Raw genomic sequence first — 16,132 nt, 5'->3', positions numbered from 1 at the left:
GGATGGTTCCTTTTCAAATGCTTGGCAGGAGGTGGCCAGGAAGCTATACAATAGAAAAGCATTTGTCAAAAACAAATCATTAAATCAAGTTCCTTATATTCCTTGATTAAAACTACAGAGCATAACACAGCATATTCTAAAAAAAATTTAATGACTTTACACTAATACCATTGATACTACGGTAGATAAGCAAGCTTAATTCATATAATGATCTGTGTTCTCACATTTGCATATAATGAGTTTTCAAGGCCATCCTGGCAGCCCTATCCTAATCAATAATAATGACACAGTTTATGTTTTTATAGCAAATTAAGGCTAGACAAACTTAACATAAAAGTTATTTCTATTGAAATCCAACCAACTGGAAAGAAATAGGAGGTCAAAATATATAGGGAGAATAAATGATCCGTTCTTAATTGAAGATTCCTTTACACATTTCCTTTTGCTTTATTTAGAGAAAGTTTTTTTTATTAAGAAGCTTTCTTCACAAGATCATTGTTTCTCTTTTGAAAATTAAAAAAGAAAGGGTGTATATATTTTAGTCATAAGATGGAATGTATGACAGCCACTGCTTTTTAATGGAAGAAAGATTATAGAACTGTTGCTGAGAATCAAAACTTGCTTCTATCTTGGACATCAGTTGCCAAGTTTAAAAAAAGATTGTAGAATCTGAATAATAAATTTACAAGTAGCAGCATGTCACTTTTATAAGTTGCAGCTGGGGAAAATGTCTATAACAACACATTATTACGTTCTTTGTGGCATATCGTCCATGGCCTTCCATGATACCTTACTCTCAACCAAACCTCCACCATCTCCGAGGGATGATGACTTTTCTTACTGGTCTCTGAAGCAATTAGGAAATCCAAAAGTAATTTTTCTTGTTATATTTGCCTTGTGGAAATTAGTTTTCTGTTTAAGTGACTCGTTGGATTGACATAAAAGGACAGTTGCAAATTTACTTACTAGTTTTCCTCATGGTATGCAATCAACACTCCAACATAACATTTTAATCAAAGAAAACTTTCACAATTGCAATGTAAATGTATGAGGCAACCACACATTTGCCAGTCATTTTCTACTATTGTATGCACAGAATTTAAATATGTCACATCATTCCTCACAGAAATACTTCTTCCCAGGTGGTGCCTTTGATTTATTGCCATGTTTGTTGGATGAAGGGCTCTGGTCAGGGGACCACGTGGTGTATCATCTGCAGCACCAGTTGTGACTCAGAGTCAAGGTTAATGAAGAATTTGGAAGAGGAAGCTCTCCTCTATCAGCTCTATTGTAGTAGGATATGTAATAGGTCAGACCCAGAGCCACTCATTTTAGAGACAGACCCAAGACAGACCCTCTACCTACCTCTGTTCAGATAAAGATGTGACAGGTTCAAACAGAAATAGTGAAGTCTTTTAAATTTGAAGGACATTTTTTATTCCCGATTCCCTTTCCCTCTACTTGTGACATTTTTATTTTTTCCTTTGTACTCTTCCCCCATTTGTTCTAGGTACCTAGGATTTTACCTGTTTTCTAAATCTCTAACCTTAGCAAAAATCACTGGTAGTGTCATGCTGAGAACTATTTCATGCAAAGTTAGGAAGTTCCAAACCCTTTATATACCTTACCTTTTCACTAGCAATTAAGTTCATCTTTGTATTTTCTCAGAACTCAACACAGACCCACTGTGCTGGTATAGACCCATCCCCCAATGCCAGCCACATGCCTGGTAAGTATTGAATGAATGTGTCAGTGTGTGAGGAGCACAGCTCCAGATAAAACATTCCAGTGACTTGTTAACACAGTATTTTAATGTCAGGCATTAAGATGATTATCCTAATGATTAAGAGAGTGAATATCAGAGGAAAGGAAATACCAGTCCTTGGTGTATTGAGGTAGAAGCCTGTCAAGGGACTATTAATTTGTTCAGAGTTGGAGAATTGGGATCTTTTTCTTTTAAGGTTTGAATGTCAGAATATTTGATGGCACTGCTGATGTGAAAGATGACTTAATTTCCACATAATATTGTGAAAAATAGTCATGGTTGAAAATAAAGCCCAGAAAACTCAGTCAAAGGAAAGGAGAACAGCATCATAAAACAAAACAAAACAAAAGAAAAGGAAAAAAAAACAGGTTTTTGTTTTTTAAAATAATGTTCCTTTCAATCACGTATGTGAATTGCTCACCATTTAGGCCTAAAACCCATGTCACCTAGTGGATTTATATGTATCACACTTGCTAGGTAAAGTTATTTGATTAAAACAATGAAATTTCTCATTTGTTTTTGTTTTATGGTTTATTATGCATGGTGGTGTGCATCTAATCCTTAAAAGGGTACAGGGATTTTTATTTTAGAGGTTGAATATATAACAGGACCCATGCAGACTCAATTTCTCATTCATTTGGAGCTTACAACCATCACTGTTGATAGGTCTTCCTCTTGAAAACTTTTATGTTTTGTGGAAATGTCAAAAACCCATATGCAATTTTCTTCAAGTGAGGGTAACTGATCAGATGTGTTGTTCAAATTCTCTTTGACACGTGGATTAGGTATTAGGCTAATAAGTGTCCAGGCCAGTTGGTTTCTTGTGATTCCAAAACAAACTGAAATAGTAATGCAAAACCTTTCAGAATGTCTTTTGTTGGTCAAGAATAAACCCAGGTAATACCAAGTCTGCATACATTTACAGTTATTTAAAACAGGCCACAAGGCAGTCACATGACTAAAGGACATAAATTAGGAGTAAAACCTTCTACATACAAAGGCCAGCTACAGCCTCAAATGGGCCAAAATCATAACAGAAAATTTGACATGTGTGCTTATCACTGTCTATTTTCACATGTATTAGGAGCAAAATCCACCTGACTGTTCCTAATAATATAGTCTCAAATTGTTCTTTGCTGTTTTTGAGTACATCTTTCAAAGAGGCTTTTGTATATTTGTGATGAACAGTCTTCCTAGAATTAGCAGTAAAAATGCATTTACTTTAACTCTCTTTCTATGTATATCTGGTCCAGTAACAATGTCTCTTTTTGCTACAGGGCTAAGGCAGTTTATTTCTCTTACAGGAAAAAAAACTCCTAAAAATCAGAATATTTTTTCCTTTTGAGAGAGCTCTGTTAGAAAGCTATTTTCCTCTGCCTTTTTGGCAAAAAGAAGTTTTCTTGGGATATGAGTTTGCTACATTTGCATGTGTGGCCCAGAGGCATCCAACAGTCTCAGCTGGATAGGTCCCTTGGAAAGGGAAATAGCTAACATATCACATTTTATGATGAGGCTGCCAGATTGTTGTTCCCCTTTATATACCTCCTAGTTGTTCTGCACAAGGGACTCCCTAGGGTGAAGAGGAGAGATAAATGAGGTGTTGAGGGGAATAATAATTTTGCACAAGGTGAAAGGATAAAGGAAAAGTGAAAAGCCTTCCTGCTTAGCCACAGGGATAAGTCATATTAATTAGTATGTGTGTGACACAATTCCACAAGTGGAAATGAAATTTATGAAAAGAGAACCATAAAATGGATACACCTCATAGATAAATATCACTCCAATGCTACACTTCACAGCTTTTCCACATTGTATGGAAATTACTTCATTTTTCATGACCTTATTAAAATACATTATGGAGATACAATTGGATATGAATTTAAATACTTAATCTCAGTATGCTCTGTGTATTTAAAAATACAATGAAAGATCCATTTCTAATATTTTAGATTTAGACATTTGCCATACAATGACAAATTATGAAAGGAAAGAGTCTTCTATGGTCCATTTAGTAAAATACCTGAGTCAAGTCTAGTCTACCGTAATGCAAGAGGTAGTGTCGTACATAATCTAAAAAGTACAGACACACATTTGCTTCTAGAATATACACTTAATTTTTTTTAAGGCACCTGAGCCTTTTTTTTTAAGGAGAGAGAGAGAGAGAGAGAGAGAGAGAGAGAAAGAGAGAGAATTTTTTTTTTTTGTAGATGGACACAACACAATGCCTTTATTTTAATGTGGTGCTGAGAATCAAACCCAGGTCCTGCCTGGGCTAAGTGAGTGCTCTACCACTGAGCCACAATTCCATCCCTACACTTAAGTTTTTCTGCATATTCACCTTCTGAATTTTGCTTACCTTAAGATGATACAAAATAACATTTCTGTAAGAATGACACAATTAAAAACCAAGAGAGCCAGCACAAAGCCTTGTAAAGGAATATCTGCTAGTATGCAACTCTTTAGTATTAAATGCAAAACATAGATAGTGTATAGATGGATGGGGAGAGTAAATAGAATATTAAAAATTTCTCCACTTTTTAAAAATTCCTTGACAAAAGTATGAATTAAATACAATTTAAAGCAAATGGAACAATAAGAAAGTTTGCATTCTGAATACATGCAATCAAGACATGGTTTTTGTTCTTTAATTTTGACCTATATCTCAATTATGTTTATGGGCAAATAACAGTACATGTGTTTTAGGATTTTCATAACTAGAATATAGATAACTGTTCAAACTAAAGAGGCAAATTTTTGTTACTCTTTTATCTTTCTTACTAACTTTCCACTAAACTATTCTTTTTTTTAGAGAGAGAGAGACAGAATTTTTATTGTTTATTTTTTAGTTTTTGGTGGACACAACATCTTTATTTTTTTCATTTTTATGTGGTGCTGAGGATCGAACCCAGCGCCCCGTGCATGCCAGGTGAGTGCGCTACCACTTGAGCCACATCCCCAGCCTACTAAACTATTCTTTAAAAAGCAACATAATATAATATTTGCAAACTTAACCATTTTTAGCATACAATTCATTATTATATGCCAATGTTTTTTTGTATTTTGATTTTTAATTAATTTTTTAAACTGATATGTAAAACAAAATTATACATATTAATGGGGTTCCCTGTAATGTTGTGATAAATGTATATACATTGTGTAATCAAATTACAAAAATATTCGAAATCTTTTCTCCTAGCTGTTGGAGATAAAAAGTACACAATTACTATCTGTACTTTAGGTGCTGTTCTTTCTCTTAATTGCAACTTAGTGCCCAGTGATTAACTTTCCATCCCTCCTTCCCTCCCTGCTCTCTCCAGTATTCTCTGACAACAGCCATTCTATTATCAATTTCTATGACACCAGTTTTTTTAGATTCCACCTGAGTGAGATCATATGATACTGGACTTTCTGTGCCTGGCTTCTTTCACTTATAATCATCTCCAATTTCACCCATGTTGTCACAATGACAGAATTTCATTCTTTTTATAGTTGCATAGTATTCCATTTTGTGTACGTTCCACATTTTCTTTACCCATTTATCAAGTAGTAAACACTTGGGTTGCTTCCATGTCTTGGCTCTTGGGAGTAGTGCTGCAATAAACAAAGGAGTTCAAATGTCTCTTTGACATACAGATTTCATTTCCTTTGGATTTCTAAAAGTGGGATTGTTGGATTACATGGCAATTCTGTTTTTAATTTTTGAGAACATTTCATACTGTTTTACATAATGATGGTACTAATTTACATTTTCACCAACAGTATGCAAGGTTCCCCTTGTCTGTATATGCTTGTCAGCACTTGTTGTATTTTGTCTTTTTTTATGATAGTGATTCTTACTGGAATGAGTGATATCTCATTAAGAGTTTGATTTGCATTTCTCTGACAGTTAATGGATTTGAATATTTTTTCATAATATACCTGATGGCCATTTGTATGTCTTCTTTTGGGAAATGTCTGTTTAGATCTATTACCCATTTTTAAAATGGGTTATTTGATGTTTTAGTATTCTGTTTTTTTCAAGGTGCTTTCACAAATATCTGTTAGAAAGGTAGTAGGTCATGAACATCTAGAATCGAGTTCTAAATTGATTTGGTTTATGTTCATTTTTCTAGAAATAACTGAGTATAAGAGTTTGCTGGAAACCTCAATGCTCCTTTAAGAAATGCATCTTTGCTATTAATATATTCCCCTAAAACAATGTATATAAACAATTTTATCAACAAATGAGAGTTATATTTCTTTAAGATATGCCTATATCAGCATTGTTTCTCTTGTATGATGAAAGGAGTAATCACTACAGTATAATAATTATCTTTGTTTCCCAAGGAGTAATTAGGAATGCAACCCTGAATAAGTAATGGTGTGTAAATTACTGCTGGCATCCCAAGGATCCAGTAGCTCATGCATTCTTCTTTTAAAAGTTTTTTTTTTCTTTGATTATCATGCCTAGTTTATGCTATCAAATATAGGATTCATCTCTCTTTTATAGCTGATGCTGACTCTTTTGGAGTAATTGAAGTTTATTTACTTCCTGGGGGAGAAAGTAATTTAAAGAATTTTAAAAATATTCTCCCTGTAGAAAGACATTCAAGCTGTACATTAATGTGAGAATTCATCAACATATATAACCCATGTGAATTTACAGAAAAACTCCCTCTAAGACAGTAATTACAAATACAGTTGGGAAGAACAGTATGATTTAGGTGTTTTGTTAATTCATTTAATACATTTTTTAATAGATAATGCATACACATCATATTGTGTTCAAAAAGAACAAAGGAATATAATATGAGGAAAAATATATAATAAACAATGAATATTTGCACTTCATCTCCTCTCCAAGACCACAGTGACTATTTCCTGTGCATCTTTTTAGGGATGGTTTATTCTTGGACAACAATGGATAAGATTATATGAATTTATATGTATATATCTATATTCATAGTTATATCTGTATTTATGTCCTTATATGTCTTTTCTCACTAATGACAGTTTATTACACATATAGGTGTGCCTTATCATTTCATTAGACATTGTATCAATACATATCATCTGTTCTTATTCTTTTTTTACTGTTGCATATTATTCCATACATATATCAAATATTTTAATAACCCAGTCACCTATCATGTTGAACATTTATGTGTTTTCTAACCTTTTTCTATTATAATCTCTACAATAAGCAACCTCCTACATACCTCACAAATGGCCAATATTTCTTCAGAATATATTCCTGGAATTAGTATTGCTGAGTCAAAAATTCTGACAATTATAAATTATGATTGAAGTATCTAAGTCAATCTCTGTGGAAATGTCACTGTTTAACATAAGAGACAGCAACAGATAGAAGTGTCGATCACTTCCTGAAGTTGCAAACATAATGAGATTTATGAGAATACCATCTCTCTCCAAATACTTGCTGCATTAACTGTGGCTATGAATAATGCTTAGCATTCTATAAAAACACTTTTTTTTGTCATTGACAATATCAAATATCCTGTATTGGAGTCATACTAGGATTTGGAAAAAAACAAACAAACAAGCAAAACATGCAATTAAAACTAGCTGAAGAACCATGTGAGAGATTTCAAACACCCTGCCTTCTCTGTAATAAAACAACTTAATGGAAGAGAACATTATCATAATTGCTAATAACAAACATCTGTTGAGCACTAACAATACATGAAGCACCACAGAGTAAACAAAGAATTAGATATGATCTGAGTGCTTTTAAGCCACAATTTAAATTTGGATAGAGAGAATACACACAGATACACGGCTTGAATTTTTGTTAACTTCCTCAGAGCAGAGTCAACACTTCCCTTCTTCCACATTCCCATATTGTTTTCCCTTTAACTGTAGATTGTGTTTATTCACTGGCTGCTCAGAAACCCCTCTGGACTCAGAGACTTCAGGTCAGAAAGATTAGTTCTTGTATAACTTCAGTATTTTGCATAACACTTGCCCCCACAGTAAGTGTTTAATTATTGTTTATTTTATGAATAACTTTCATAAACTATTTCAGTTTGTTTATGATGCTGAGCAACATTTCTTTTTGGCGCCATAATAAACCTATGAGGCAAATAATATTATTGCTCCTCCCTGGTAGATGAACGAATTAGCATATATAAAGGACAGCTCTTTCCAGTTCACATAACTTGCTAGTTCCAGAGACAGGATTCAGGGCCTTGCACTTTCTGACATCAAAAGCAAGCATCCAGAGGAAAGGCAAGGAAAATACGACTCTTGGGGAATGAATGAACCACTGAAGGCATTTCAGGCATAGTCTGGATCCCTGAGAGATCCTTCATCCAAGTCCTGAAGAGTCAGTGAGATCTGTTTCTAGATCATTCTATGATAAAACTGTCACTGTTTCACTGTCCCTGGGGATTTTACTCCATGGTGAAGGATGGTAGAGAGGGTCAGTTCCTCTTGTGTTTTTGCTATTACCAAAGAATCTATCCTCTGCACACTAAAGTTTGCCTACTAATAGCTAAGACAAAGCACTCAGGAGCAAACCTGATAACAAAATGAGAACACTGCAGAGGTTCAAAGCAGTTTATAAGTTGCTTAACTTTCATTGAGGTGCTTCTTGTCTCTAGCAGAAAGAATTCAAATTAGAGCTGGATGTCAGTAGTTGTGAAGTGGTGAGCCTTTCAAACACCAACTTTGAGTGCAGCTCAATAAACTCCATAGAGATAGTTAATTTCCATTTACTTCAATTGATCTAACTAAGACCATTTTTATAATATCATTATAGCTCTCCAAGTCCTTCTTCCAGGACTACATGAGGAGAGCTTTTGATTAGTTCTCTTATATCAGAGTCTCTATATTATGATTTAATGATGAGTCCTTCCATTGTTTTTTTTTTTTCTTTTTAAAAAGGTTTTTGATTTCTGGGGAATGTGGATAGCTAGAGCAGGACCTCTTTGTGCCTCCATCTCTCAGCTCTATATTCTATTCTGTTCAATTAGACCGCTCTATCGGGGATGGAAGGACCTTGGATCAACTGGGATGTAGAGAGATTTTGTTGATGCTTAAGTTAGTAAGTTTCCAATAGCTTTCATTTGCTGGATTGAAACATGTTGTTCACCAAAAATTCAGTATGAATATTCAAATATCTATATTATACCCAGTAGTTTGGTGGAAATGCAACAGTAAACAAAACAGACACAATTTCCCACTTCTTGAGGACATTTTCTTCTGGATAGAAGATACAAACTAGAGATTGGATGAACTAGATTTCATTCCTAACTTCAAAACTGACTCATTCTTTGAATTTAAGGAGAATCACTTAACTTATATCTTTAACCTCATTTCAAACCTGGGATTTATCCTACTTACCTGACATGTGTTATTATACATGTAAAAAGCAAATGTGAAACCAATATACAAAAGCTATCAAGCCATACAGAAGTAACAGAATGGCATTTATTTATTATAGGCTTATAAGTAAGCTCTGTAGGATATCTAAATCAACTATTGTTTCTGAATTTTTTCCGATATTGGTAATCAATATTAAAATAAAATTAGATAAAAATGTCTAGCCGAGTAACCATAAAAATAAGTAGCCAGATCCACTGTGAAATATATTCTCTCCCCTTCATTTCCCTTCAAAATAAATTTTATGGGGCCAAAGATGAACCAGAATAGAACATTACAGTTGGAAGAAATCTTGAATAAGTTCTATAGTTTCAAAAATATTTATGACCCAAAGAAATCAGATGGCTTTCATTACTCATTTTAAAATTGGCACTAAATATATGAAACCTTAGTCAAGTAAATTCTGGGATACATTTTGCTTTATTTGATTTTTATGAACGCATAAATATGAAATTTATTCAATCTAAGTAAAAAAAAATTAATTTCCTTTAATTCTTAATGAAATATATTTGCCCTTTGGGAAAAAGATCATTTTTAAAGTCATTCTCTCTTTCTCTTTCCTCTCTCCTCTTCTTTCTCTTCCTGCCCCTTTCTGTTTCTTTCTCCCTATAGCTATTTACTTAAAGCAAGCATTTTTGAACTATTGTGTTATCTTTTGACTATTGTTGTCTTTCTTATTTTGGAATTTTTCTTCATTGCAGTGAATTTCTATTTTAACCATACTCAAAAACAATGCCATAGGATTAAAAAAAAAAAAAAAAAAAACAACTCATCAGTGCTAATGTGTGAGTAATGATGTATTTCTTAGATAGTAACAGAGACCAAAATGAAAAAAAATCTTGATTATAACTGAGAATATAAGTCTTATTTTGAGGTCCAGTCCCTAATTCTGCCAGAAATTAATTAGGTGTCCTTGGAAAAGTCTCCTTTATTTTGAGGTTTACTCCCTAAGTCTGCCAGGAATTAATTAGGTGTCCTTAGAAAAGTCTTCCAATAATTCTAGGCTCAATTTCCTCAACATTTAAATCAGAGATAAGGATTAGTCTGACTTTTGGATCTTTTCTTTCTGTGTCAATCAATGAATCTACTTGTCTTTATAATTTGTTATGCAAAAACCTCATTAATGTGATTAGGTGGCTTATTAATTCTTACATTAATATCAGGTCTTCTGATAAAATTTGACTTTTGAGAGATTACAACACAGTGTATAGTGACTTTGTAAGAGATATTTGTAAGGTTATAAGAAGCATAGGAGCCATTTGTAAGAAATGCTACTCCAGTTAGAATACATGGCTATGTTGTGTTTGGGGGCTGCTGCACTAGACTGTATATGCAGTGCACTTGGAAGTTTAATTATTGAGGCCTGCTAATCTACATGGATATTTGCTAATTTAAAAAACTTAGGGAAATATCAAATTCGAAATTTAAAATCAACCAAAAGCCATTAGCATAGTCCACTGACATAGAGCTTGTAAGTAGTCCTGTTCCTCCTTCTTGAGCTGCAATGTCCTCTTCATTTTTGTGCCATCTAAATTACTCTCAGCTGCTAACTGCTGGCCCCATAAGGTATGCCTTGTCTGTTCCTTTCAGGATTCTTCCTTTTCCTTCACCACTTTGTGGAATGTGTTTCTGTTTTATATTTTCTCGCTTGTCTTCTTACAGTCTACTTGCATGCCTGTAATTCTAGTGGCTTGGGAGGCCAAGGCAGGAAGATCATGAGTTCAAAGCCAGCCTCGGCAAAAGTGAGGTGCTAAGCAACTCAGTGAGACCCTGTCTCTAAATAAAATACAAAATAGGGCTGGGGATATGGCTCAGGGGTCAAATGCTCCTGAGTTCAATACCCAGTACCCTCCCTACCAAAAACATTCCTCTTCTGTCTTGCTTTTTAAAAACCTGCACTTTACAAACTCATTCATTCCAACTTACAATTATTATCATCTATATTATTCAATTTTTAAATCATAGGTACTTAATTGTGCCTTTATTGTGTACAATGAAACTTTTCTCACACTCTTCAAGAAGAAAAAAATATTAAGGAGCAAAACAGTTATTTTAGGAAGAAAGAAAAAATATTTTTACCACTCTCCTTATTTTTTTTTTTTCCATTCAATTAAAACAAAAGAGAAACAAAAACAAACCTAACTGCCATTGCTAACATTACTGCACTTGGGCAAGCCTGTAAAAACAAAGCAAAACTTTTGTATACATCTATATGTGGTAAAAAAATATTCATGTCTATGTGCATACTAAGTCTATACCTATCCTGTAAATGAGGGTAAAATGCACATATTATGTTCAATTACACCAATTCTGTTAGAAGTTGTGAGCATGCTAAGTTAGCATAAAAGTATAAAACTTACATAGTATACAGAAAAAAGCATATATTCAGAGGCAAATACTGAAACTAAGAAAAACTTACACAAGTTAATTTGACAAATAAATAATGAAGTACATTAACACTATTTTATTCAACAGTAATTAGGCAATTACAACAAGCCATTCATGGAAATGAAAATAATTAGGCTTTTTTTTCCCTCAGCCAAATCTTTCAAAAAAAATCTTGCCATCTCAACTTAATTATAACAAAAGAATCATTTTCAATATGGCAACAAATTAATTTAATTATATTATGATATTAATGTGTTTATAGAGGGAGGGGAGGGTAAGGGATCTGGATGTAAAGGACCCACAAAAGACAAACAAGGAATGGCAGTGTAGGAAGAGCAGGTCACAATAATTATCCCCTACCTTTACCAAAACCTGTGGCAAATGTTATTTAATTCTTTCAGAATACTATTCTCATCCTTCTTATCAGCCACAAAGAACGAAGTTCAAGGGCACTCAGGGCAGCCGGGCAGCCTGGAGCCAACCTAGGGAAAGCAAACTCTGTGGTTTGCAGGTTAATATGACATTTAACTTCAGGCAAATTATGATTGTAGGTCTTTGAATTCAGATATAGTCAGTTAATGTGGACAAAACTATTCACAAGGGTCAGGCTGCGAATAGAAAAACTTACACGATACTGGAAGAAAAGTTGAAGACCTAGTGGTGTAGGCATTACTTCAGGATGCTTCAGGTTAAGTAAATACTCCCAAGACAATATCATTCTCAGTGAACTCTGTATCATTTAGGTTATCTGAAAATGTTGTATATCTGTGAAATGGATCTGAATGTTTAATTTAAAAAGAAAAGAAGACTTAAAGTTGCCTTTCCATAAGTTCAAACAAATGTGAGTAAATAAAATCAGGGGGAAGATTCAAAAACTAAAGTGAGGCTTACATTTTGGATAGCAGAAAATGCACTTTTAAAATTGTCTCTTTAAAGGAATATGATTTTTACTAAGGCAGTATTGAATCTCTTTGTTGAGATGAAAAACACAATTATTTCACAATTATTTCATTTCATTCATTCCCCACTGGCATGATAATCTGTATAATACCTGACAGTTTACTTTAGATAGCTTCTTCATTTAGAAAGTAATCTTTACACTTCATTTTGTTCTTATTTTTCTCAGTAAAATGGAAGCCATGTGGCCATCCGGATAATGTGAGGGTGAGAAAGTCTTCACTGCAGGCTGCCTTACTCAGAATCAACAAAGAGGGTGATGAGATGTGAACACACACAAAACAAATGAGAGTCTGGACAGAAAAGAAATTAGCATAAATGAAACTGGAAGACAGGATCTACTTTTAAATGAATTACAATCCACAAATGGAGACTGTTTCTTAGGAAGATGTCTGAGAGTATGATTGCATCTCAAAGTGAAGAAAAATCTGAGCCACTGGGACAAGAGAAAAGAAGCAGCTCTTGGTGAGGAGGGAAAGGAAGCAGGAGGGTGTGAGGCCATAGAGAGCATGGATTGCCAGTGCCATAGGAAGGTTTCTGGGAGGTGAATGCTTTTCAGATGTGTCCTCATGGCTCATTCTGAAACACAGCCTCACTTATTGGGCTGTGTTAAATGGGTCACATATGGTTGTGGGGAAAAATCCTTGGGACAGATTGTCATTGTGTAATCTCTGGAATACAAAATAATTCCAGCAGACTTCAGTTCAATTTCCTAGGGCCACATTTTTGTCCTTCTAAAGGACAGAGATTTCGCGTTGAAGGTTTGCACGAAAGATAACAGAATCACATCCTGGATGTGATAGATCCAGGATAGCCAGATCCTTACATAGGGGTATCTGTGTTCTCACTTTCCTAAACGTGAGGGCTTCCAGTTCTTCCTAAATAAAAGGAAAATAGAACTTGTAAGTGTCCAGGGTTCATACCTTGTGCCAAAGGAAGTTAAGGGATCATGTCATTTGGACACGTAACTGTGTATTAGCATGCCATTTACCACATGGCCAGGACAGGCAGGCTTCTAGAGCAATAGGGCCTAGGGCCACAGTTCTGTTCAATTTCCTCATTTTGTTGTTAGGACTAGAACTACTTTTGGACTTATATCTGTTTTACTAAACCAATTTCCTGAGTCATTTAACAATGCACAGCAAACGTCCTCTGAATGCAGATCATTGCAGTAGGCAGAGAGAGAGACTTTAAAGGCAGACATAGGACACATAAAACATTTACAGAGAGCAAGAACAGAAAAACTGCATGGGGGGAGGAGGAGCTAGCAACACATGAAGTAGAGTAACTGTGAATCCATTCAATAAATATTAATTGTGTGTCATGGGCCAGATACTGTTAACAGCTGTGGCTACAAATTAGCTAAAATGCAATCTGATTTTAGCCTATACATTTAGACAGAACCAAACCCTGTGCTGAAGCAGGGTTTAGAAGAATTATTAACAATAGGTTTTTCCAGTGTAGGATTTATTAGAGGGGATAAATATTAGGTCTACAAACAACTTCTGAAGACCTTGATCTTAAGTAAAAATATTCTTTCTTTTCTTTTCTTTTTTGTAGGGATTGAATCCGGGGTTGCTCTACCTCTCAGCTACATTTCCAGGCCTTTTGTAACTTAAATTTTGAGACAAAGTCTCCATAAATTGCTGAGGCTGACCTCAACTTTCAACCCTTCTGTGTTAGCCTCCCAAACTGCTGAGATTATAGGTCTGCACCATGAAACCTGGCCTAAATAATAATATTCTTAGTTAAGCACCTGGCTTCTGATAGTAATGAACCTTTACAAGGAAACAAAACTAAAACCATCATGAAACTACGGATTAAAATTTTGTGATGTGTACAACCCAATTTTTGTGGGAATGACAAAAATATTCTGCCCATAAGAAACATTTATCTAGCTGAAGCAACACAACTGGATGCAAAAGCAAATTCTTTGCTAATGGCTACTTTGCTATATTTTATGGTGGCATGATTTAGTAGTATAGAGATTAAATATGGACATTTTCTGGTACTTTGTTCTTTTCCAGGGACTTAGAAATTGATTTTTATGCCATTTATCTTAGCAGTTTCCTTGGTAAAGTGAACAGGTCTATTTATTGCATCTACCTTTCTAGATTTTATTTGTTAGTATAGTCTGACTGGGATATCTGGGCCTCAGAAATGGAACTGAGTTCTAGTATGTGACTGTGTATTTTCCAGTAGAGTGGAAACAGGGATGTCCCTGAAATGAACAGTTCTCCAGGCATAATGGTCATTTGACCCACTTTTCATAATCTTTTCCCCTCTCTGTAACATCCTGAAATTCCTGTCCTAGCCTGTACCTCAAACCTAGTAGGTTATGTCCTTATAAAGATTTCATTCAGTTCTCAAAAACTGAGATATAAGGTAACTACACTTTAAATGTGTCTTACTTAAAAAATATGTGTGTGTGTATATACTTTTTAAAAGTTCATGTTGAGATGATTTCTGATGAGGTAGCATGAGGAAATAAACTTAGATTAGATTTTTTTCTATTAATTACCTTGAAAATAACTAGAAATAACAACATATAAAGCTACTATATAATAAGATAATTATTTTTTATGGCTATTCCTTGAATTCACATAGTTAAAAATAAATATACCATACAAATATTTTCTAGGTAGCAATTATTGTTCTGTTTTACTCATGGTTAATATACTTTAAATTCTTCCAAAAGGATTCTTATATTTTAGTTCATGTTGAGATGGGTTACATTTTTATGTAACTAAAGTATAAGAATTATTTTGTAACATGCTGTTTGCATATATCATAGAATAGGGATTGTATTTCAAATACTTTTTTTTTATAAAAAGTCATAGTGATCCTTATTTATCATCTCACAAGAATTGATGGACTTTGAGACTTAATATGTTGAAATGCTTTCCTTGAAGTCTGAAATACTATGACACGTATTTGCCTAAAATCTTCATAGACATTCGCAATGAAGTACTATATAATTTAACATAAATAATTTTTTGCTTTGATCAAATCATATACCTGTGTGAAAAGAGCTTACTTTTGCATTGAGAATGTTATATTTCTAGGTTAATTGTTCTGAGTATATGGAAGTTTTCTATACTGTATGATATAGTTAACTTCACAAGTTAGAATTCTTCTTATTCTGTTTTCTGTTCAGAAATTACAGCCTATAATATGCAGACTGCTAATTATATTTCATTTTTGTTATGCTAATGCTACTCATGAGATTAAAACTGCATTCTCCAAGGCTAATGAGCTTGGTTCCTTACTTAGGCACAAAGAAATACTTATATGTGGAATACTGAATGGCTTTAGAGAATAGCACCTCATTTTATAAAATATTCCAATATGTACCGCTCTGAAATTGTCATTTATTTCACTAGCAAACATGTTTTCACACTTACCACGTACAAAGCTTAGTGCTGTTGTACCTGGAAGGGGTTTTGTAATAATCCTGTGGAATAACATGCTCTATAAACTGGAAAGTGCTATATACAATGGCAGTTGTAAAAGAATTGAAATTTTTATTATAGAAATTATGATACATGCTCTGGAAAAATTCAGATGATTTGGGTATCAAAACACATGGTTAAGTCCTGGTTGTTTTGCTTTCTAGCTGTAAATCTTCACAAAGCCCTT

At 34.0% G+C, this 16,132-nt stretch overlaps 1 protein-coding gene across 4 annotated transcripts in view; it reads right to left on the bottom strand.

The window, feature by feature from the left end:
• Kcnd2 (potassium voltage-gated channel subfamily D member 2) overlaps positions 1–16,132 on the bottom strand; it is a 457,488-nt gene that overhangs the window by 81,450 nt on the left and 359,906 nt on the right. The window lies entirely within an intron of this gene.

Source organism: Marmota monax, unplaced genomic scaffold, assembly GCF_021218885.2.
Source record: "Marmota monax isolate L192 unplaced genomic scaffold, Marmota_monax_Labrador192_F-V1.1 WCK01_AAM20220418_F8-fsc00027, whole genome shotgun sequence".
Taxonomy (NCBI): domain Eukaryota; kingdom Metazoa; phylum Chordata; class Mammalia; order Rodentia; family Sciuridae; genus Marmota; species Marmota monax.
The sequence above is the reverse complement of the archived record's forward strand: the minus strand, read 5'-3'. Positions and strand labels throughout refer to the sequence as shown.